General features: G+C 28.0%; 1 protein-coding gene across 1 annotated transcript in view; it reads left to right on the top strand.

Moving 5' to 3' along the window:
• Window positions 1–5,750, top strand: part of LOC119681258 (kinesin-like protein Klp61F) — a 13,347-nt gene that overhangs the window by 3,904 nt on the left and 3,693 nt on the right. The gene's annotated exons all lie outside the window — the stretch shown is intronic.

The following is a 5,750-nucleotide window of genomic DNA, read 5'->3' on the forward strand; positions in this document are numbered from 1 at the left end:
TTGCTTAAATTGTATAAAAACAATAAATTATAACATTTTTATATACTAAAAAATTTTATTCATAAATAACAAATATAACTCCAATTAATTCAAAAATTTTATTTATATATTAATAAATATACGCATTATGAACAATAAATACGGGATGTAAAAATACACCGTCCGACTACCAGATTTATGGAATACAAAAATGCTACTGAACTTGAGTACAATAAAAAATTAGTAGCATTCCTATTGGAAAAGTATTTAGTCCATGTTTGTGGAGTAAGTAATATACACATATATATATGTGTGTGTGTGTAGAAAGGCAACAAAACAAGCAAATAGTAGAATTTATCCCATTGGAATAGAACAAACAACAGGATAATGCTATGCGCATGCACATGAAGTATATAATTTTGCACGCCAGATGGCATCTGTAACACTTGAGATGTAAACAAACGAAAGGACATGTTTTGCTTTTAGCCTTCATTGTGCGAGTGCACGGCATGTCAGGGCCAAGGTAGTTTCGCCTTTTCATATTACAATTGTTTTTGTGTTGATACAACAATTTCTATAAAGTCACGTTTTTAAGGAAGTAGTAATTAATAATAAAAAATGCCTTTTTGTTCTAAGCATTTGAAGTAGTTCTTAAATAACAAAAAAAAAAGAAAAAAAATTAGATTAGGGTTACTGACATTTTAGGTTGGGTGGTTCTTTTTTGTGTTTTGTTACTATAATTATATATATTCAAATTAAAATTACAGACTAAGCTATATTAAAATTATTATTATAATAAATAGATAATGTTGATATATAGTTCAACTTTAAATTGCACTAAAGTCGAAATAATTTCAGTATTAAATAATAATAACACTAACGATTATAATTTCTAGATGAATAAAATGGGTAATACAGATTATATATATGTAAAATTACATATATATGTAAAATATATATAAATACATATATGGAAAATTACGTTCTGCTGACAAATATAGAACAAAATTTTCTAATAAAAATAATAACTCTTAGCTTATGGTAGAAACTTATCTAAGAAAATTACGTTCTTATATATTATTTTTCAGAAAAATAGTTAAAGTCTATTATTTATTTTTCCAGAGCCCTTATTATGGGCTTACTCCTTTTTACTTTCAAATAATTTTATATATTGGCAATTAAACACTTCGGTAAGGTCGAGCAATTCGCGTATTCACTTGATTTGGCGTCTTCTGTACTTTTAACTTTCGAAAGAACGCAGTTAACAATAAAAGAAAATCATTTTCTAGATATAGAAGCCATACAAAAAACTTATTCTAACATTTTGAAAGACATTTTAGAAGCAATAAGTCAGCTCTATTTCCATAAGTTTTATGAGATGTTGACTGTACATTAAAAAAGGATCTAGCTTACTAGAATAGTGCTTATTAAAAATAGACCACACTTAACTTATACAAAAATTGCAAAGTAGAAATTTCTTTTGTATAAAAACTTTCAGATTGCGTCTGAAAGTGACGTCTGTATAATATTTTCAGGTGGTATACATACCTAAATTCGATAACCCTAAATTTATATCTATTTTGCAGTTCAAATTTTTTTGTATATGCTCCTAAAATAATAATTAAGCAAACCCTTCAATTATCAAACACAGTGAATTGTATTATTGCAGCTTTACTGAGACAGTCAAATTCCCCTGCCTTTTAGTAAAATGACTACTTAAACTCAATAACAATCGTGAAGTACCCATTGATGCGTAACATGAGTCAAGCAAATATAGGACAATATTTTAACTCCTTTTTTACTCATTTTGGAAAAGCAAACAAATTAAGAGTCAATATAATGGCGACATCTGTAAAGGAAGGATGAAATAAAATACAATAAACATCATTAGGACATTGGGTGCCAATATAATTATTTATAACGCGCGACATTACCAATGAGGAATGAATGTTTGTCCTTTATTGGTAATATGTATAAAGTCGGCATTTGCTGAAAAAAGTAAATAAATTTTACAAAAAGGTTTGCAAGTAAACTATTGTTATCAACAGTTCCGCTGTATTTCTCTGTTTGTATATTTTTTTCATTTGATGCTGTAATTTTTATCTTTTGTTATCAGTTAAAACTCGCATTTTGATTTTTAATAACATCTGCCGATATTACTAGCACAGTATGTATTTGAAAGTGATCCTCTTTTTTCCTCTTAACATCCTTTTCGAAGGAAACTGTTTGACGTAATTTCAATTTGCACAGCAGGATGCGATTGCTTAATGGATTTTTGGAAGAGTCAAAATTTATTTTTTGTACAAATAAAACCAATTATGTGGTTCAAATTTTGGTAAAATTCAATTTTATTACTGATGTAATTTGATATGGTTTCCTTGCTATTTCTGTTTATTGTAAGTAGGGTTATTAGTACGGTAATTGATCACTTAAATTGAAGTACGCAGTATATTTTAAAAAGTAAAAAATACATCTCAGCATTACACAAAATTTTAGGATCCTTTGTGAATAGTTAAAAAAATATGCGAAATATTGTAATTGAAGCAGTTTGAACTTAGTAGTTGGGTTCTATTTACTTTAACATTAGAGGATTGTTAGCTAAATGAGGTACTTAGCATTTAGGTTAGGTTAGGTTATACTGGCGATCCCAGGGGATCTACTTAGTCTCATAGGTCCATTGTGCTACCATATTACTGAAAACCCAAGGGTTAAAACCATCTAGAACCTTTGACAAAGCTTATAATGCTATTCTAAATAGCATTAGGGAAGTCTCGAAGTTCGCCAAGATCCTCAAAAAAGAAGGCCCCCAGAAGATTGAACCACCCAACCTAAATAGCACTTAAAATAAATTATTTTATGATTATATATGATGATCATGATCATTTTATTTTGTTTTAAAAATAATATGGAAGCAAGGGTATATTATAATTTTGATAAGTTTTTATACATTGCAAACGGTGGGATTCTTGTTTATTTACAAGAAATTTAATGTAAGAGACTATTAAGAACAACTATTACCGAAATTGAGAAAGTTTCAAAATAAAAATTCTTTGAAAAAGCTTTAATGCGAATATCGCTTTCGATAAGACGAAGAGCAGTCAGGCGATGAAAGATCCAATAGGTAAGCATTCAAAACAATACTAACTAAGAGAAATCAAGGAAGATGGAGGTATAAAAACTGTAGTGTGTAATCTGTCAAAGATGGATATTTCTAATTGGTGTCAGCACGCAAATCATAAATACGATAGATGGAGAATGTTGAGCAAGATAAAATTCAACAAAATGTCAATTAAGTAAATAAGCTATGTAAAATAAAAAACTAAGTTATAAAAGTATTTGTAACCTAATCGTTGATAAAGAACATTATGAAGAACCAATGAAGCTATTTAGCAAAAAATGAGAGAAGCAATCATTAGCTTCTCATAATAATTTCAGATTAGTTACCAACACTAATAAATATACAAAATAAATGTATTATAATAATCTACCTCATAGTATAAAATATATATTATACAATAAATGAGTTTTTATATATATAGCAACTCTGATCATTGCTACTGAGGTTCAAGCTCAAACCCCAATTAGATGATACATTTAATATAGAATTAACAAACTAAGAATTAAATTGTAGATTGAGTCACTGACGGTTATAGCAATGGAGACATTCTGGAGACAATATACTGGGAGTTTTTGTAATACTCATACTAGTAAGACTTTTTTTTTGAAATAATGTTTTATTTAAAAATTAATAATGACGTGACAATACCACATTGAACTTGCTACTGAGGTTCAAGTTCAAACCCCAATTAGATGATACATTTAATATAGAATTAACAAACTAAGAATTAAATTGTAGATTGAGTCACTGACGGTTATAGCAATGGAGACATTCTGAAGACAATGTTCTGGGAGTTTTTGTAATACTCATACCAGTAAGAGTTTTTTTTGAAATAATGTTTTATTTAAAAATTAATAATGACGTGACAAAACTACATCATTTTTGCATACTTTAATATATAAATTTGTTATAGCATATACATAAGTACGAGACGTATATTAAAAAGTTTTTTAAACGATTTTAATATTATATTAAGCAATTCATGATTTATTTTAAGAACTAATTTAAAAAGGAAATGTTTAAAAATATAACAAACTATGACTATATTTAATTTAATAAATTAGTCAGCTCGACCGGCAAATGCAACTTGATGACGTTTATCAGTAAAGCTAAAATCGTCAGCATTTGTGTGAATGAAAAAATTATGCTGAGTTACTGTTTTCACTTTTAGTTGATAAAATATATAACAATTAAAGTATATATGTATGTAGTCCCGTGCATAGTACATATCACATATATTTATATGAGTGATGTGGCCTATTTCTGATGTTAAAGTAAAACGTTTTCATGCTAAAGTTTTATGACATATTTGGGTTAAAAATATAGTGAAAATTAATGTTGGGTGCGGGTATGTGGCATTTCTAGCAATCTAAACTCAAAATATATTGAGGGCATTTAAGTTTACCATAGTTTTAATGGTTATTACATTTTGAACAATTGTTTTATCATTTCCGGCCGAAAGGAAGCCAATGAGGCTAAAAGGAACTTTCCACACCCACACTTTATAAAAAAATCCCACGGAATCTAAATATTATTTTTTAATTAAAAATTGAAATGAAAATAGTTTTTTGATTTAAGCGGGGCAGATTATAAAAAGTTCATTACTTTTTTTTTGCAATAATAGAAATGCATACAATTTATACAATTTATGCAGCACTGAAAATATATAAAATTTTTATAAATGGTTTTCTGAATTTCCATTCTTGGCAGGTAAAAATGTAAATGATTTTGGAATTTCACCTTTTCATAGTTTTGGCATGTCTGTTACATTTAGAAGACCAGTAGTGATCAGATAAAAAGACAAAATGTGCTGTTTGGAATTTTAAGTTTTTCTTTTAATAAATGAAAGATTGAGAATTTCAACATATTTTCACGTATGTTTTTGTTATGTAGATTAGGATAAATGTTTTCTTTCTCTTATATACATATTACATAATATTAAATATGTGTGACAACAATAATTTAGATGAAGAAGAGCTACTCCTAAATTTATACGTGATCATTTTAGGTAATATCATATTACAATTATAAAATAATAAAACATGATTACATTGTGATTACGATGCAAATGTGGAAAAAGTGTTTTTGAAAATAACAATAACCAGAAAGGAATTGGGTTAGATAATAGTTTATATCGCCAGTTTTCCTATCTGACTATTTCGCTATATCTGGGATCAATTTTACTGTCGATCTTACTTATGTTTCTGCATTCCATATTTGTTGCCACAGTTTTTGGATCTATCATTTAACCTCTAGATCATACAACGCAATGATAGGTTGGGTATTCCCATTTGTCACCTTATTTTCCTTTCTTTGGCTAAATCTATAGCTGTGAAGTGCCACAGATAACCATCACCGCGGCTTCAGATATCATACGGTATATTAAAGCAATGCTTATGGTGAACACCATTGTAAAGACTGTTAATTGTAGTGGGCAACACTAAACCGATAACAGTTTATGTATCTAATATAAAGGATTTCAATGCGTTATGCTTTAAATTACAATTAATTACGTTACGTCATTACGTTAAAAATTACTACAAGTATAATTTTGATTTTTTATAGAGCGCTTAAGTTCGCAATGTAGTCGCCTCTATGGTAATGGTATTGTGTCTTTTTTATTTAATATATGGATTTTTAATTTTTATTGTTA

The sequence above is a fragment of the Teleopsis dalmanni genome, chromosome 1, assembly GCF_002237135.1.
Source record: "Teleopsis dalmanni isolate 2A chromosome 1, ASM223713v2, whole genome shotgun sequence".
Taxonomy (NCBI): domain Eukaryota; kingdom Metazoa; phylum Arthropoda; class Insecta; order Diptera; family Diopsidae; genus Teleopsis; species Teleopsis dalmanni.